Raw genomic sequence first — 20,017 nt, 5'->3', positions numbered from 1 at the left:
TGTAATTGTTATAAGATCCAAGATACACGCTCGACCTTCTTATATACTTAAAAGATATATGGTGAATATTATGATGGCGCAGAGAGAGAAAAGAAAGATGTAGAGAGAAAGAGAGAGAGATAGAGAGATTGACAACACACTAGGGATTGGAAGAGGGCTAGCCCCCCCCCTTATGGAGTTATATTATTGACAAGGAGCAAGCTCCTCCGTTACACATAAACCAATTCTTAACTTGTAGATCTTGGGAACAAGATCACGGTTCCTTGCACGGTATACAACCGGCTAATACTTGCATAACTTGGAAGTTGGCACCTTTTTATCCTTCTTGAGTCTCTTATTCTCTCCTTCACAATATGTGTAGGGATCTCCTCTTGGAGCTTGATTTTAGCAGAGCTTCCATAGCACTTGCACAACTCGAAAGTTAGCTCCTTTGATCTTCTTGATTTCACTTCTTCTCTCCTACACAATATGTGTAGGGCTCTCTTCTTGGTGCTTGATTTCAGCAGAGCTTCCATAGAACTTTGTGAGACTTGAACTGCGTTCTCTCCTCCTCTTGCATACATGCAAAGTGATGCTTCCTTCACCTCCTCCACACCCAAGGAGAGCCACCCTTTTATAGGTTCCAAGAGCTTCTCTTCTTGGGGAGAGACTTGAGTGCCAAGATTGGAAAGGTTGATCTTCATGCAAGATGTGGCTGTTCTAGGACCTACTCTGCAACACCAATTTTTGAGTATCTCTCTGTGTGTTGCTTGGATGGAAAAACGTCCACCACAAAAGTTGTAGATCTCGCCGTTTCTGACAACCCACGCGAGTTGTTTTTTTAGATTAGCTTTCTATCGCGAGATATTTTAAAAATGGATTCACCATGTCTATTTTAAGAAAAGCAGATTTTTAAACTCTATTCTTAACTTATGGTCCATATGCAACCACCTTGAGCCATAGATAAGGAGAGGTAATTAGATTGTATTGGGCCTCAACCTTAAGATTGACTTCCATACAAAATCTTGTGTCATCTTAGACCATAGAAAGAGAAAATCACTTCTCTCCTCACTTTCAAAGGATCACGTCTCTCGTCTTTCTTAGTGAGAGAATTACCTCTCTCATCTTTCTTAGTGAAAGAATTACTTCTCTCCTTAATTCATTAAGAGAGAAAATACCTTAAACCTTGACTTGTAAGGGAGAGGATGACCCCAAATAAATGCAATGCTCATTACACACAAGTAAACATTCCGAGGTGTCCCCAGATGCACACATAAATACATATACACAATGCTAATGCACTTCCTCTTCTTAGAACTCAATCCATCTTCATTTATGTGTAACTCCTTGGTTCTTATGTACATTCTTACACTTGGCAGACACATCCTTCCCCCTTCATAACTTGTACTGCATGTACCAAATATCCCCGTCACAGTGCTCTGATCACCCCATTAAGTGATGCATTAGGAATACTGGTCTCTAAATGGTCTCATGGCCATGCTAGAGCATCATCAACACTTAAAGAAAAGTGAGTCATTAATTTATTGACATAAATTTACTAAATAGAGAATTCGTAATAAGCAATCAATTTAGTAACAATAATCATCAATGAATGTGACATCATACAAATAGCCACCAATTGAACATAACTACATATGACCACAAATACCACTATCAACCAATTGGAACTTATTAGTTGTGCAAAAGAAAAATCATACTTAGGGAATGCAATATGCTATGTTCTATACCAAGAATACAACCTTTGTATACATGTTTTATTAAGACATTGTCATCTGACTTTTTGCACTGTATGTTACACAGAGCATGAGTCGAGTATATGAATACAACCATTGTGTTCATGTTTTGTTGAGACCTTGCCATATGACTTTGTGCACCGTGTTACATAGAGCATGAGCCAATCATATGAAAATGAGAAAATGTGCAAAGTTAAGGATTTTTGCCACATGCCAAGCCTAAAGGGGATAGAGCTCAATTATGAAATGCTCACTGTACTTTTAGTCTTTGTTTTGTTTTGATAGGATTTGATCGTGGATTTGACCTCTGTAGGGTTACCCTATCACATGATTGCCAATGAGAGGAGATTTTAAGTGTAAATCTAGAGCTATTTTATAGCATGTGGATGTAAATAGAGAGAGAGAGAGAGAGAGAGAGAGAGAACCATGCCTAAGTGCCATCTCCATAAGACTCTTTTCATCTTAATCACTACAATTGTCTATGAAGTGTAAAATGCAATCTATATTGGTGCTTGATGCCCTTTTTAGCCATAAATCATGAAACTCTTTGATATGCATATTTTTTCATGGTTCTATCATCCAACTTTGTGCATTGCTTATCTAGCACAAGTGCATAAGCCAAGCATCTTTAAACACCTAGATGTGCAATAGAAGGCTTTTTGCCATGCTAGGCATAAATGTCTAAAAGGCCTTGGTTGGACACTTGTTTTGGCAGATAATTAACACATGTAATAGCTTCCAACTAGAAAGTATGAAACAAAGTTTGCACTTTTTCTATGCATGATGCCATCTCCATAAGAGTCTTTTTTTTCCTCTTGACTACTTTAGTTTTTCTTAGAGTGTAAGCCATTAGTAGTCTAGTAGTCCTACCACACACCATTAGCTTGATTCCACCCACAAAGGTAAAGTTATATTTGGTGGTGAGGATTGGTCTCAAATTTTCTAGTACTACTAGTAACTATCTCACTTACCCTTAATGCAAAAGCTTGGGAATAAGAGACATTTAGGTATGCTTGTATAACTAAGGTTGTCATCTTTCAACTTAATATAATATACCTAGGTTTGTTTGTAACGTACATCAATGCGGAGAACTTATTAGTTAGAAATATATCTTCAAAAGATACCTAGATGAGCAATAAATTGTTCAAAGGGTTAATTGCATTAAGAGTTAGTAAAGTGAATCAACAATAGCATTAGTGCTAGATAAGTATGTTTGTAATGTTAGGAATTAGTTAGTTAATTCAAGGAAAAGGAATAAGGTCAATAATTAAGTTAATATTCATTATTGTTAACCATAGTGTCCCCCCATCTTTTATTTATATGGTAGCAAATGGTTTATGGTCACCTCCCCTCGAAACTGCCATGGGGTCTTCAAGACCCTTAAGAGTTGGGATAAATGGCCAAAAGTCACTTTAACCATGTAAATATTGTGACTCTTACTTTTTTCAAAACTAAACTTGCCCTAAAAAGTATACCCATCCCATTATGTACCTAAAGAGTAAACCTAGCCCACTATATAAACCTAGCTTACTAAAAAATGGGTTGACCACTTGAGGTACAATTGCTAGAAAAATGAAATAATCAGAATAATTAAGTTAAAAGTAGCACTTATTTCATGTGCATAGCATATGGTCTTATGGTTTAAAAATTAGTGCTAGATCCACGTACTCATTCGATCAAACCCCTTAAAGTTTTCTCTTTGATATTTCCTTATGATTTTTAATTTCTCCCCCTTTTTTGGAAGGGGTCTAGACTTTTAGAAATAGGCAACTGTATTAAAACTCTTTAGTTTTTTGGGGGAAAGGCTTCTACAAATGAACACATTTTTAGATTTTTAAACAAGAAATGTTTTTTCAATAAGGTTGTAAGGAAGGTTTAAGACAAACAATTTGAACTTGATAAAGGGGGTTTGTGTAAGGTAGACTTGTAAAAATAAAGGTTTAAATACTTAAAATTTTGGGGAAAATCAATAGCTAAAGGAAATAACAAAGAAAAAAGTTTAAAGGGTTTGAATCCTGATCATATGAATACATAGCAAACTTTCAACCATTAGACAATATATTATGCATATGTTTTATGAGGATTATTTTTAACTTAATTTTTAGCAACTACTTTTTGGTAACATATTTTCTAGTAACCATTTTTTGGCACATGTTATGAAGGCTACTATGCACATGTCAACCATTTTTCAGTAACTTGAGTTTATAGTTGAATGGGTTTACTTTCTAGGCCATAATTTTTTGTGCACCTAAGGTGCACTTTTGGTTGTTGATCTTGACTCTTGAAGGTCTTTGAGATGCAATGGGAGATAGTCCTAAGTATCACAAACCCCCCCTCCCCCCACCAAAATCATGAGCACCTCCATCCCCTTCTCATGCATGTGACAACATAGTCTCTGAGTCCCAAGTATCAAAAACCCCCATCACTCCACCAAATTTATGAGCACCTCCATTCTCATGCATGTGACAACATAGTCTCCCCCTCACGATTGATGCATGGGTGCTAATACAACACCTCCTCTTAGCTATTATCTTCATTGCATCCTCCCCTTAGCTTTGTATAGATCAGTAGCTACATAATTGTAACATGAGAATGCTCTCCTCTTTAAAAAAATCATATCTTATTAACATTGTAACATGTAATTCTTGTGTTAAAAATGTTCTAGTCTTCTAAGCTTAATCAATATGAGAAATTGAATAGAATACAAATTCTTATATCTAAAAAAGGGGTACATAATAACTTTTTTGATACATCGTATAATGGTAAAAAGGGAGATTATATGACTCATGCATGAGCCATAGATATGGGTTTCTCTAGGATTCTTCACTCCTTAAAAGTGATGTGCCTCCTTTACAAAGAGAACTCCTTGTCGAGATGTAAACATGTGGATGACCATATTGCATTAAGAAACCGATTATTGGAAACTTGTCCCTTATAAAACAATATTATTTCATATGAAAGGAAGATTCTCTAATACAAAATAATATTCCCCTATAAATGTTGAGGATTATACTATGCCTTGTCATATTTGATAAGTCTTTAAATCTGAGAGAGTATTAAGATAGAGGCAAAGAAACTATATGAAATATTAGTGATTTTTAATTAATAAAATTTTGAAAATTACACCTTGATAGGTTTTTCAGCTTTAAGAGTTTAATTAGTTAATGTAAAATTATGTGTATATATTTAAATATTATATTAAATATATTTTAGAAAATAAAAATATAAAATTTTTAATTTAAAAACTTGATATCTTCAAATTAAGAACTTTGATATCTTCACTACATCATTTAAATAATTTTTTTCTCTATATAAATAATTTAAAAGGTAATTATTTATATCATTTAAATAATTTTAAAAATATAAAAAATGATAATAACATTACTTGAGAAATTTATTCTTCATGTAGATGTGTTTAAGAGCAAAAGGAGAATTAGTAAGATAGTAAGAGGTTTACTTAAAAATGTCTCCTTAGAGAATTAATTCATTAAATGAAGGTATTACTATCTTCTAAGTCTTAGTTACTCCTAAACATGTCTTCTTGAAGATTAAACTCATGAAGTAAGGTAATTACTATCCTTTATGTTCCCCTTTACTCCTAAGTAGGTCTACTTGAAGAATAAACTTATCAAGTAAATTTTCTATTATTCTCTGAATCCCCTTTTACCTTTAAATAAGAGTAAAAAGAAACTCTCAAGGGATCACTCATAGGAATATATACATATAATGTGGGTTAAATATAATGAAATTTTCAAATATAACTTTTACACATTTTTTGACATATAGAAGGGTACCATATAAATGTATTATTTATAAATTAAATTAAAAAGGGATATATTTTATTCAAGAGAAATTCACATACAAAGATATTTATAAATAGGATTTGAGCGCACGTGATACAGAGGGTATACATATAATTAACCCCTCGAGGAGGAAGTTAGAGGTTTTTAAAAGCTTTACTTGTTGATAAATTTATTCTTCAATGTAGACCTGTTTAAGATGGGATGAACTTTAACATCTCTACTTGATAAATTATGTGTAAATCAAGTAAGCATTCATGATTTTTTAAAACATGGAAGAAAGACTAATTTAGAAAGATGAATAATATGTAGGCTAAATGTCTTAATTAATATAGAAAGTGAAATATATATGCACAATACATTCAAAATTCTAGTCATATACTATAAGCAATGAAAATTGGTATCATATGATTTGTTATGTTATTTTTGAAGAAAAAATGATTATTTGATTTAAATATCAAAGAATATCTATTAAGGGATACAAGTGGATGTAGTTGCTTGCAAAAATCCACCATCAAAATATAAAGGTCTTGTTTTGAAGGGTTTAGGAAAATAACAAAACATAGAAAAAAAGGCTAAAAGGTTGCATATTGACAACCTTGAATGAGTAGAATCAAAAAACTATATCTGGAGTTGAGGAAATCGATGAGGTAACATGTATTCCATATTTTGAATTTGACAGTGGGGCAAGTTTTTCTCATGTATTAGACCCATCAACATAATCTTTACTAGATACAATTATGCAAGAGATTCTTAGCCAATACAATTTGCATAAAAAAGGATTGAAAATAAGATCTAAAAAGGAGAATGACTTGATGTTGCATTTAAAGTAAATACAAGCTTTTGTAACATATGATACTTCTTTTCATTTGATCTTTCCAAATCCAATATTTTAAGATGATTTAATGTTCATGGACAATGCTTGTTTCATTTTACCAAATTATAACAAAATGCATATTGAATACTTGGATAGAATCAAAATAGATGTACAATCATCATTGGACAGTGAAATAAATAAACAGTGCAATGCATTGTTTAATATTATCACTATATGTATAAGAGGCATATTTTTGTTGGAAGCAATTGATACATCTCTTTAAGAGAGAACACTCTACTTCCTTAGAAAATGTTTATGGGTAGCCTATCGAAAAATTGGGAGATCAAAAGAATGCCATTATCATTGTGTTAGATATGCTTCAATAAGAGTGCATGTGAAAAAATATTGGCCAAGTATTCAAAGATTACTTGGGTTCCTTGTGTAGGTCACTCTCTTATTTTATATTTAAAAATATGAAAAAGTTATTGTTCATTCAACCTATCATGTTGGATGCCAACCATATTGTGAAGTTTACCAAAGTACATCCAAAAACACTTTAATAAGTATTTAAGCATATTTCTACTTCCACATTTGATAAGTGTTTGATTATATTTCTACCTCCACCTTTAATAAGTATTTAAGGATATTTTCCCTTCCACCTTTTGTGATTTGGAGTAGTGGGGAAATTATTATACAATGTCCTTTCACAAGGCTCCAATAGAATACTATGTATTCTAGAAACTCCTTAATTTTCATTATTAGGCTTGAGAACATGCTAATTCTTAACTACTTCTACTTTATTTGGGTCCACAATAATCCCTTCTTCTACTAATCCCAAGAACTCAAACTCTTCAAGTATGAACTCACATTTCTCCAATTTTTCATATAGTTTGTCTTGCCTCAACTTCTCAAAAACTCATCTTAAGTGCTCTTTATGTTCCTCTAATATTTTGCTATTGAGACGTACTTTCTTGGGAAACCCAAGGATTAATATTAGATCACCCAATTTCTCATCCCAAGCATCACCACTTGGATCCCATAGAGAATATATGGGATTAAATGATTAGGTTTGCTTCCATGTCTACTTTGTAGGTGACTATCTAGCTTGGCCCACAAGAATTGACCTGAGGTTTCTAACGACTCAACTATGTTCATTAACAAAATTCTAGAATCAAGTTAAGAAAGCCACTTGTGTAATTAGTCAAAATTTGAAGAATAGGCAAGAACCACACTTGATTCAATGAGAGTGAGAAAGGAGGGAAAGTAGCCTCCTCTTCTTTCTTTCTTGAAACAATAAAAGATGGAGAGAAAAATAGTAAAGTAATCCTCTTCTCTCTCCACTTTTTCAATCTCATTTTGTATTTTATATATTATCTACAAAGGATTCACTCAGATTTCTTCTCTCTCATCATTCAATAATATTTTCAATCAAAATTTATATTAAAAAAGAAGTTAGTTATGGGAGTGTAGTGCTTGATTTTCAAAAAGAAGTTAGTTATGGGAGTATAGTACTTGGTTTTCAATGCAAAATGATTAGTAGATATGGAGTAATTTATTTTTAAATTGAAAACAATAAAGATAAATTTTTTAGAGTTCCTTTTAAGATTTTTTGGAGATTTTTCATATTCTAGCTTTTGGTTCAAAAACAAGCATGGTAGTCAATTCTTTCATTATTTGGAAATATTTTTTGAGGTAAAATTAAATTTGTTAAAATTCAAAAACTCTTAGATGTCTCTTCTCTCTAAGCTATTTTGCTCCATTTCACTACTCATGTATAGCTCTAACTCAAATATATCAAATACCATAGGTTGTTTTTTTCAAAAGACCGTATGTCTGTGAGAGATCAGAGTAGCGCAGCAAAAGCGTGGTGTTCCATAACCCACATATTCCAAGATGATACCCCCTGTTTCTCTCGAGATGAGGACATCTCGATTTCTCTAAGGGGAGGAGGATGTAATATCTCCGCACAATAAAAGTTAGTTGGTTGGTTCGTAAGTTAGTTAGTCAATTAATAAGTTAGTAAGATTACTAACTAAAGACTAACTAGGGTAAAAACTAACTAACATTAATTATTGATAATTTTTATTTAATTTAAAATATTTTATTTAGAAAAATCAAGAGTCGTGAATTCGATATTTTTCTCGAATTGGCAAAGACCGTAGCTACCCTTCACGTAAATTACAACGTGAACGAGACTTATGAGTTATATTAATCACTAAGTTCATGTGTATAGTTTGGAAGGTCCAAAAACATTAGATTTTGGGCAAAGCTAGTATATTTTAGATATTATCCTAACAAAACGATATGGAACTAGATGTCATTTAAAAGAAAAGACAAGTGATATTTTAGTTAGTTTGAAGATTTTATAAAATAAAAAATAAAGAAAAGTGACAAGCGAAATTGCGCGCGCCGTGATCGCAGTTTACAGGCAGCACACAGCGCTTCGAAAAGAGAAAAGAAGAAGGAGTGAACTGAGAGCTTTCTAAGCAAGTGTCTTGGAGTTTTACCCCCCTTTCGGAGCCAATGGAACCATCAGATTTATGATCTGAGCATCAGATCACTGATCTTTCCAAGATCCCCCTCCATAAAGAGCTCTACTTCTCAACCACAAGTCCTCTTATCTAATTCACTATAAATATGAGGCATGGGAGAGGCATAGAAAGCAGGAGACCCCGAGAGGCTGCAAGAGAGAGGTAGAGAGGAGGATACTCCTCCAAGAGATTGTGAGGAAGAGCTCGAAAGAGAGCTTGAGAGAGAGTGAGAGAGAGAGAGAGAGAGAAGAGTCACCCCGAGAGGCTGCAAGGAAGAGAATTGGCTCAATTCCCTCTATCTCGATCCTTGACTTAACCATCTTCTCTTACGCTCTCCCATCTTGAATCTACTCCACCTTCTTAATCTCTTGAGTCTACCTGCGGACGATGGCCTCCAAGCGAAGAATGTCGCGTGCGGATGACAATCCTGCAACCAACAACAAGGCTTCGAGCAAGGGCATCACTGTCAATCCAACTATAGTTCCGGTTGTAAGCAATGTATTTTCAAGTTGATAGATGCTTGCTTTGATTCTCGTATGAGATACGTTAAGCCCATACTATTGCACGAGTATAGGTCATGGGAAAGGATAAATTTCATCTCGCTTACTCGGAAGATGGAGTTTGTGAAGTGCATATATCAAGGGAAGATAATTGCACCTAGTTACATATGACTTATTTGCTAGTAGAGCAATTACAAGGAAGAATTAGTCAAGCGTTATGAATGGCATAGTCGTCAAAAGAATGACATTAAAAGATTGGGCATAGAAATGCTAGATTAAAGTATAGTCAAGGGTTATAGATAGCATAATTGCTAAAAGAATATGACATTAAGAATCATGAATGGAGAAGTACTAGTTTAAAGTTTAGATACTTCAAAAGTACTTAGCCTAACAGGCCAAATACTAAGAAAAACTAGATTCTAGGTCAATGCGAGGCCTATTGGAGTCTAATTACTTGAGATCATCTCGCACTTATCTTATCAAGTATTTGTATGTTATGCCTATAACATGTTTGATGTATGAGGATAAATTTCTATTTGCCTCATGACTTGACTAAGAGCTAGTACAAGAAATTAATCATAAGGGTTAAAACTAAGATATCTTGAGATCCGTCGGATAACGATGACTTTTGCTAATCCAAACTCAGGGTTGGGTTATCAATCAAGGTAAGTGACCTATAGAACTTACATCATGAATAGTGTTTGAACCCTTAACATATACCCTGGCCGAAGGAAGGAAGTGTTAAGAACATTTTTGCATAATATTGCTCTTAGATCCCAAGGGGAAGAGCAATTATGCAATGGGAAATATTATTTCATCTACTCTTGCATTGTTTTGGAAAGAATGCAATTGGTTTTGTTGGTTGATCAAACAATATCCTAAATGCTTTTACATTCAACTGGTTGTTAGTTGTTGTTTGGATGATTATTCCAAGTGCTTGTGATTTATGGTAAATGCATGGCAAGGGTCTGTGATGACAAGACGCCATGGGAATAAAGGAATGTTTTCTTGGAAAATGATATTAGGCTGAATGCCTTGTTTGTGCTTGATTCTTAAAGGATTTAATTAAGGAAGGATATATTGTACGGGTGGATCACCTCCATGGTCGCACCGCGTATTAACCCGAGAGGGCACTGCTCGATTCATGGGCCGAAGGTCGAGCGGTGAAAAGGCCAACCACGGGAATGATGTTTCGCTCCTAGACAGCTTGCGGGTCAGTTGGAGCTCTGGACACCCCTTGCTAGGTCTAGAATGGAGTTGAAAACCTCCGTGGCCCCCAACATCTGGGCATGTTGGGAGATCCTATTCTAGATAAGGGATTGAGTTTTGGTGCCATGTGAATTGGACCAGTTACTTCTGCAGGGCAGAAGGGATACTTCTGTCGGACAGAAGCGAAACATAATTTCTCCTGTATGGGCGGGAGACAAAGATTAACTTGAAGATAAGTTAAGGAACTTGTTTGATCTTGTTTGTCAATAGATTGCTTTGCTCTGTTTTCGTGTCTGTGCTATGATTTGCGCGAACGAACCTTGTTCCCTAAAAGGCTTACATAATGAAGCTGATTTTAAGTGTCACACATAAATGTGGTAGGGCCTAATTAGAAAACTAAAGCTATTAAGGGAAGCGGGTGGGCGGAACCCCCGACGGGTCCGTCCTATGGGCAGGGTGGTCCCAGAGAACTGGGAGGCTTCTCACAAGTTTTTATCGTCATTCGGCCTTTAGGTATTGATAGGTTCGAACCCGATTCGTGCCGTTTTAGGGGACCGGAATGGGACTATGCCCTATGGGCAGAGAGGTTGAGCAACGCATCCCTCTCGTTTCCCATTCTCTTTGAACCAAGTGCGGCATAGATCTGCTTCGGGTTGGGTATCTCTGCGTAAAGTAGGATGTCCGACGCTAGAATGCTAACAGGAGACCTTGACAACTAGGAACCCAAATTTCAGGTCGATCCTGGTGGGTTCGGTCGTAAACGTTTCGTTGCGAGGCGGATTCGGGAAACCCTAGGCGACAAAACTCGGAACATTCCTTGGGAGTGTCGGCAGCGATGCTTAGATTCGTTTCTCGATAGACCGCTAAAAGAGTGCCTGGAAAGCTGATGGGCGGGCACCTCACAGTTGGTATCACAGCAAAATTTTGTAATGATACGTGATTGATTAATGTATGGTTTGTAGGCATATCCTAAACAAAATAATCTAAGCAGTATGGCTTGATCATTAGGCACCCTCTGCACCCATGAATGTTGACATGCAAGAGAAGAAATTCCTTCTCAAGAAAATTAAGGTACCCGAGTTTGATGGAGAAGGGATAGACATTGCAGCAGAGGCAGAGATATGGATCGAGTCGATGGATGACTGTTTCTTTGCTTCGGTAACTGCCTCTACCAATCAAGCAATGATAGCCAAACTTAAGTTAGTTGGCCAGGCTCGATTATGGTGGAAGCAATGGTGCAAAGATGAAGGTGTTTCTGAAGCCGCTGTTACTTGGGTTCAGCTGAAAGATGCTGTACGCAGACGATAGCTTCCGCCAACCTACCAGACTTTGAAGATGAATGAACTCTTCAGGCTAAAGCAACTAGGATTAACTTTGGAAGCTTACTACTCAAAGTTTGTAACCCTATTAAAATACGCACCACCTATGGATATTGCGCAGCAGCAAGTATCCAAGTTTTGCCATGGCCTAAACACTCCTCTGAACCACCGTCTTGAAGCAATGCGTCCAACAGACTTGCAAGACGCATTACTCCGAGCGAATCCAATCGTCGAAGAATTTAAATCGAAAAATTTTAGTAAAGATGACTCCCGAGATTTGGGTAAGAGATGCCATACATGTGGAGAGATAGGGCACATCTGTAGGAGATGTCCCTACCGTCAATGTTTCCATTGCAATGAGCTAGGACATGTCCAAGTAGACTGCGCTGACTTAAGTCCAAAATATACGGAGTCTCCAAGAAAACAAAGTTACACAAGTGCAGTCTTCGGATATATAGAGGAATCAGATGAAGACGAATACTTAGAACCTACTACACCACTTTAGGATTATTAGAAATCCTAGAAATTTTGTCGACATGAAATACAACTTGTATTCGAATAAACTTTACTCTTGTAACTACAGTTAACTTGAGTAATATGAGTTGCGTCTATTTTGAGCCTAGAACTTGCAAATGATTAGAGATACTCTGGCAAGGAATGATAGTCATAATGTGCAATGAATTTCTCTTAAGTCATTTCTTCTCAACTAATATAGATTGGGTCTTACCAGAATGTCGAAGCTTGGAAGTATTCTTTGGTATTACAAGCAAAGCCAATTGTCCATGGAGCTCAGTCCCGAACTAAGGGCAGGACAATCTGGAAATGTAGTTTCCAAGGTAAAGGACCACTCCAATCTGCTAAAAGAATCCTAGAACACTTTGGTCTAAAGAAGAAAATCTTACTAAGGACAACAAAAAATCCTGTGACCACAAGTGATAAAGCTCCGCGCTGTTTCTATTGCAGGGAGTTAGGTCATTTCAAAAAGGGAATGTCCAAAGCACCCTAAACACCGATGCTCTGAGTGCCACAACATCGGACATAACTATATCAATTGTCCCGATGGAACTCGAAGAGAACTCGAGCTTACAAGAAATAAGCCGTACAAGCTCCAATGATCTAGAATATACCAAGTGCTTAGGAAAAACCTAGAAGATATCCATGAGATGTAACTACAATAAATTTTATATTGTAACCAAGACTCAAATATATCAAATACCATAGGTTGTTCTTTTCAAAAGACCGTATGTCTGTGAGAGGTCAGGGTAGCGCAGCAGAAGCGCGGTGTTCCATAACCCACATATTCCAAGATGATACCCCCTGTTTCTCTCGAGATGAGGACATCTCGATTTCTCAAAGGGGAGGAGGATGTAATATCTCCGCACAATAAAAGTTAGTTGGTTGGTTCGTAAGTTAGTTAGTCAATTAATAAGTTAGTAAGATTACTAACTAAAGACTAACTAAGGTAAAAACTAAGTAACATTAGCTATTGTTAATTTTCATTTAATTTAAAATATTTTATTTAGAAAAATCAAGAGTCGTAAATTCGATATTTCTTTTGAATTGGCAAAGACCGTAGATACCCTTCACGTAAATTACAACGTGAACGAGACTTATGAGTTATATTAATCACTAAGTTCATGTGTATAGTTTGGAAGGTCCAAAAACATTAGATTTTGGGCAAAGCTAGTATATTTTAGATATTATCCTAAAAAAACGATACGGAACTAGATGCCATTTAAAAGAAAAGACAAGTGATATTTTAGTGAGTTTGAAGATTTTATAAAATAAAAAATAAAGAAAAGTGACTGGCGAAATCGCGCGCGCCGTGATCGCAGTTTACAGGCAGCAGACAGCGCTTCGAACAGAGAAAAGAAGAAGGAGCGAACTGAGAGCTTTCTAAGCAAGTGTCTTGGAGTTTTACCCCCCTTTCGGAGCCAATGGAACCATCAGATTTATGATCTGAGCAGCAGATAACTGATCTTTCCAAGATCCCCCTCCATAAAGAGCTCTACTTCTCAACCACAAGTCCTCTTCTCTAATTCACTATAAATATGACGTATGGGAGAGGCATAGAAAGCAGAAGGAGACCCCGAGAGGCTGCAAGAGAGAGGTAGAGAGGAGGATGCTCCTCCAAGAGATTGCGAGGAAGAGCTCGAAAGAGAGCTTGAGAGAGAGAGAGAGAGAGAGAGAGAGAGAGAGAGAGAGAGAGAGAGAGAGAGAGAGAGAGAGAGAGAGAGAGAGAGAGAGAGAGAGAGAGAGAGAAGAGTCACCCCGAGAGGCTGCAAGGAAGAGAATTGGCTCAATTCCCTCTATCTCGATCCTTGACTTAACCATCTTCTCTTACGCTCTCCCATCTTGAATCTACTCCACCTTCTTAATCTCTTGAGTCTACCTGCGGACGATGGCCTCCAAGCGAAGAATGTCGCGTGCGGATGACAATCCCGCAACCAACAACAAGGCTTCGAGCAAGGGCATCACTGTCAATCCAACTATAGTTCCGATTGTAAGTAATGTATTTTCAAGTTGATAGATGCTTGCTTTGATTCTCGTATGAGATACGTTAAGCCCATACTATTGCACGAGTATAGGTCATGGGAAAGGATAAATTTCATCTCGCTTACTCGGAAGATGGAGTTTGTGAAGTGCATATATCAAGGGAAGATAATTGCACCTAGTTACATATGACTTATTTGCTAGTAGAGCAATTACAAGGAAGAATTAGTCAAGCGTTATGAATGGCATAGTCGTCAAAAGAACGACATTAAAAGATTGGGCATAGAAATGCTAGATTAAAGTATAGTCAAGGGTTATAGATAGCATAATTGCTAAAAGAATATGACATTAAGAATCATGAATGGAGAAGTACTAGTTTAAAGTTTAGATACTTCAAAAGTACTTAGCCTAACAGGCCAAATACTAAGAAAAACTAGATTCTAGGTCAATGCGAGGCCTATTGGAGTCTAATTACTTGAGATCATCTCGCACTTATCTTATCAAGTATTTATATGTTATGCCTATAACATGTTTGATATATGAGGATAAATTTCTATTTGCCTCATTACTTGACTAAGAGCTAGTACAAGAAATTAATCATAAGGGTTAAAACTAAGATATCTTGAGATCCGTCGGATAACGATGAGTTTTGCTAATCCAAACTCAGGGTTGGGTTATCAATCAAGGTAAGTGACCTATAGAACTTACATCATGAATAGTGTTTGAACCCTTAACATATACCCTGGCCGAAGGAAGGAAGTGTTAAGAATATTTTTGCATAATATTGCTCTTAGATCCCAAGGGGAAGAGCAATTATGCAATGGGAAATATTATTTCATCTACTCTTGCATTGTTTTGGAAAGAATGCAATTGGTTTTGTTGGTTGATCAAACAATATCCTAAATGCTTTTACATTCAACTGGTTGTTAGTTGTTGTTTGGATGATTATTCCAAGTGCTTGTGATTTATGGTAAATGCATGGCAAGGGTCTGTGATGACAAGACGCCATGGGAATAAAGGAATGTTTTCTTGGAAAATGATATTAGGCTGAATGCCTTGTTTGTGCTTGATTCTTAAAGGATTTAATTAAGGAAGGATATATTGTACGGGTGGATCACCTCCATGGTTGCACCGCGTATTAACCCGAGAGGGCACTGCTTGATTCATGGGCCGAAGGTCGAGCGGTGAAAAGGCCAACCACGGGAATGATGTTTCGCTCCTAGACAGCTTGCGGGTCAGTTGGAGCTCTGGACACCCCTTGCTAGGTCTAGAATGGAGTTGAAGACCTCCGTGGCCCCCAACATCTGGGCATGTTGGGAGATCCTATTCTAGATAAGGGATTGAGTTTTGGTGCCATGTGAATTGGACCAGTTACTTCTGCAGGGCAGAAGGGATACTTCTGTCGGACAGAAGCGAAACATAATTTCTCCTGTATGGGCGGGAGACAAAGATTAACTTGAAGATAAGTTAAGGAACTTGTTTGATCTTGTTTGTCAATAGATTGCTTTGCTCTGTTTTCGTGTCTGTGCTATGATTTGCGCGAACGAACCTTGTTCCCTAAAAGGCTTACTTAATGAAGCTGATTTTAAGTGTCACACATAAATGTGGTAGGACCTAATTAGAAAACTAAAGCTATTAAGGGAAGTGGGTGGGCGGAACCCCCGACGGGTCCGTCCTATGGGCAGGGTGGTCCTAGAGAACTGGGAGGCTTCTCACAAGTTTTTATCGTCATTCGACCTTTAGGTATTGATAGGTTAGAACCCGATTCGTGCCGTTTTAGGGGACCGGAATGGGACTATGCCCTATGGGCAGAGAGGTTGAGCAACGCATCCCTCTCGTTTCCCATTCTCTTTGAACCAAGTGCGGCATAGATCTGCTTCGGGTTGGGTATCTCTGCGTAAAGTAGGATGTCCGACGCTAGAATGCTAACAGGAGACCTTGACAACTAGGAACCCAAATTTCAGGTCGATCCTGGTGGGTTCGGTCGTGAACGCTCCGTTGCGAGGTGGATTCGGGAAACCCTAGGTGACAAAACTCGAAACATTCCTTGGGAGTGCCGGGCAGCGATGCTTAGATTCGTTTCTCGATAGACCGCTAAAAGAGTGCCTGGAAAGCCGATGGGCGGGCACCTCACAGTTGGTATCACAGCGAAATTTTGTAATGATACGTGATTGATTAATGTATGGTTTGTAGACATATCCTAAACAAAATAATCTAAGCAGTATGGCTTGATTGTTAGGCACCTTCTGCACCCACGAATGTTGACATGCAAGAGAAGAAATTCCTTCTCAAGCAAATTAAGGTACCCGAGTTTGATGGAGAAGGGATAGACATTGCAGCAGAGGCAGAGATATGGATCGAGTCGATGGATGACTGTTTCTTTGCTTTGGGAACTGCCTCTACCAATCAAGCAATGATAGCCAAACTTAAGTTAGTTGGCCAAGCTCGATTATGGTGGAAGCAATGGTGCAAAGATGAAGGTGTTTCTGAAGCCGCTGTTACTTGGGTTCAGCTGAAAGATGCTGTACGCAGACGATAGCTTCCGCCAACCTACCAGACTTTGAAGATGAATGAACTCTTCAGGCTAAAGCAACTAGGATTAACTTTGGAAGCTTACTACTCAAAGTTTGTAACCCTACTAAAATACGCACCACCTATGGATATTGCGCAGTAGCAAGTATCCAAGTTTTGCCATGGCCTAAACACTCCTCTGAACCACCGTCTTGAATAAATGCGTCCAACAGACTTGCAAGACGCATTACTCCGAGCGAATCCAATCGTCGAAGAATTTAAATCGAAAAATTTTAGTAAAGATGACTCCCGAGATCTGGGTAAGAGATGCCATACATGTGGAGAGATAGGGCACATCCGTAGGAGATGTCCCTACCGTCAATGTTTCCATTGCAATGAGCTAGGACATGTCCAAGTAGACTGCGCTGACTTAAGTCCAAAATATACAGAGTCTCCAAGAAAACAAAGTTACACAAGTGCAGTCTTCGGATATATAGAGGAATCAGATGAAGACGAATACTTAGAACCTACTACACCACTTTAGGATTATTAGAAATCCTAGAAATTTTGTCGACATGAAATACAACTTGTATTGGAATAAACTTTACTCTTGTAACTACAGTTAACTTGAGTAATATGAGTTGCGTCTATTTTGAGCCTAGAACTTGCAAATGATTAGAGATACTCTGGCAAGGAATGATAGTCATGATGTGCAATGAATTTCTCTTAAGTCATTTCTTCTCAACTAATATAGATTGAGTATTCTTTGGTATTACAAGCAAAGCCAATTGTCCATGGAGCTCAGTCCCGAACTAAGGGCAGGACAATCTGGAAATGTAGTTTCCAAGGTAAAGGACCACTCCAATCTGCTAAAAGAATCCTAGAACACTTTGGTCTAAAGAAGAAAATCTTACTAAGGACTACCAAAAATCCTATGACCACAAGTGATAAAGCTCCGCGCTCTTTCTATTGCAGGGAGTTAGGTCATTTCAAAAGGGAATGTCCAAAGCACCCTAAACACCGATGCTCTGAGTGCCACAACATCGGACATAACTATATCAATTGTCCCGATGGAACTCGAAGAGAACTCGAGCTTACAAGAAATAAGCCGTACAAGCTCCAATGATCTAGAATATACCAAGTGCTTAGGAAAAACCTAGAAGATATCCATGAGATGTAACTACAATAAATTTTCTATTGTAACCAAGACTCAAATATATCAAATACCATAGGTTGTTCTTTTCAAAAGACCGTATGTCTGTGAGAGGTCAGGGTAGCACAGCAGAAGCGCGGTGTTCCATAACCCACATATTCCAAGATGATACCCCCTGTTTCTCTCGAGATGAGGACATCTCGATTTCTCAAAGGGGAGGAGGATGTAATATCTCCGCACAATAAAAGTTAGTTGGTTGGTTCGTAAGTTAGTTAGTCAATTAATAAGTTATTAAGATTACTAACTAAATACTAACTAAGGTAAAAACTAAGTAACATTAACTATTGTTAATTTTCATTTAATTTAAAATATTTTATTTAGAAAAATCAAGAGTCGTAAATTCGATATTTCTCTCGAATTGGCAAAGACCGTAGATATCCTTCACGTAAATTACAACGTGAACGAGACTTATGAGTTATATTAATCACTAAGTTCATGTGTATAGTTTGGAAGGTCCAAAAACATTAGATTTTCGGCAAAGCTAGTATATTTTAGATATTATCCTAAAAAAATGATATGGAACTAGATGTCATTTAAAAGAAAAGACAAGTTATATTTTAGTGAGTTTGAAGATTTTATAAAATAAAAAATAAAGAAAAGTGACTGGCAAAATCGCGCACGTCGTGATCGCAGTTTACAGGCAGCAGACAACGCTTCGAACAGAGAAAAGAAGAAGGAGTGAACTGAGAGCTTTCTAAGCAAGTGTCTTGGAGTTTTACCCCCCTTTCGGAGCCAATGGAACCATCAGATTTATGATCTGAGCATCAAATAACTGATCTTTCCAAGATCCCCCTCCATAAAGAGCTCTACTTCTCAACCACAAGTCCTCTTATCTAATTCACTATAAATATGACGCATGGGAGAGGCATAGAAAGCAGAAGGAGACCCCGAGAGGCTGCAAGAGAGAGGTAGAGAGGAGGATGCTCCTCCAAGAGATTGCGAGGAAGAGCTCGAATGAGAGCTTGAGAGAGAGAGAGAGAGAGAGAGAGAGAGAGAGAGAGAGAGAGAGAGAGAGAGAGAGAGAGAAGAGTCACCCCAAGAGGCTGCAAGGAGGAGAATTGGCTCAATTCCCTCTATCTCGATCCTTGACTTAACCATCTTCTCTTACGCTCTCCCATCTTGAATCTACTCCACCTTCTTAATCTCTTAAGTCTACCTGCGGACGATGGCCTCCAAGCGAAGAATGTCGCGTGCGGATGACAATCCCGCAACCAACAACAAGGCTTCGAGCAAGGGCATCACTGTCAATCCAACTATAGTTCCGGTTGTAAGTAATGTATTTTCAAGTTGATAGATGCTTGCTTTGATTCTCGTATGAGATACGTTAAGCCCATACTATTGCACGAGTATAGGTCATGGGAAAGGATAAATTTCATCTCGCTTACTCGGAAGATGGAGTTTGTGAAGTGCATATATCAAGGGAAGATAATTGCACCTAGTTACATATGACTTATTTGCTAGTAGAGCAATTACAAGGAAGAATTAGTCAAGCGTTATGAATGGCATAGTCGTCAAAAGAACGACATTAAAAGATTGGGCATAGAAATGCTAGATTAAAGTATAGTCAAGGGTTATAGATAGCATAATTGCTAAAAGAATATGACATTAAGAATCATGAATGGAGAAGTACTAGTTTAAAGTTTAGATACTTCAAAAGTACTTAGCCTAACAGGCCAAATACTAAGAAAAACTAGATTCTAGGTCAATGCGAGGCCTATTGGAGTCTAATTACTTGAGATCATCTCGCACTTATCTTATCAATTATTTATATGTTATGCCTATAACATGTTTGATATATGAGGATACATTTCTATTTGCCTCATGACTTGACTAAGAGCTAGTACAAGAAATTAATCATAAGGGTTAAAACTAAGATATCTTGAGATCCGTC

This window comes from Lygodium microphyllum, chromosome 24 (assembly GCF_053477565.2).
Source record: "Lygodium microphyllum isolate KBCC chromosome 24, Lygodium_microphyllum_v1.1.10, whole genome shotgun sequence".
Lineage (NCBI taxonomy): Eukaryota > Viridiplantae > Streptophyta > Polypodiopsida > Schizaeales > Lygodiaceae > Lygodium > Lygodium microphyllum.
The sequence above is the reverse complement of the archived record's forward strand: the minus strand, read 5'-3'. Positions refer to the sequence as shown.